Raw genomic sequence first — 411 nt, forward strand, 5'->3', positions numbered from 1 at the left:
GTCCAAGAATCCGATGGGATCGCCGGCACAGGCGTATGATCAAGAACCGTGAATCTGCAGCTCGATCAAGAGCTAGGAAACAGGTAAGCACCTTGTTTTCTTCGGTTATTGAAAGCGTCATTAATCTCGAAATTGATCATCCTTTTTATATGCAGGCTTACACCAATGAGTTGGAGATTGAAGTTTCACATCTTATGGAAGAGAATGCAAGACTAAGAGAGAGCAAGAACAGGTAAGGCTGATCAAATCAAGGATTCGTGAATTAGTAATACAGTAGTTGACATTCTGCCCTTGCTTTGTAAGTTACGCGCAGGTGGTGCCTCTCCGCTTTCTAAAAAGCGCACGCTTACGTTAACGGCTCCATTTTGAGGAAAAATAGATCCGTCCATGCTTTCCTTTTAACAGTAACCC

General features: G+C 43.3%; 1 long non-coding RNA gene across 1 annotated transcript; it reads left to right on the forward strand.

Moving 5' to 3' along the window:
- On the forward strand, positions 1 to 411 carry LOC120139028. The gene is made up of 3 exons (XR_005517581.1): positions 1 to 83; positions 156 to 232; positions 304 to 411. It is a non-coding gene; the product is annotated as an uncharacterized LOC120139028 (long non-coding RNA).

Source organism: Hibiscus syriacus, unplaced genomic scaffold (genome assembly GCF_006381635.1).
Source record: "Hibiscus syriacus cultivar Baekdansim isolate YM2019G1 unplaced genomic scaffold, ASM638163v2 tig00110720_pilon, whole genome shotgun sequence".
Taxonomy (NCBI): domain Eukaryota; kingdom Viridiplantae; phylum Streptophyta; class Magnoliopsida; order Malvales; family Malvaceae; genus Hibiscus; species Hibiscus syriacus.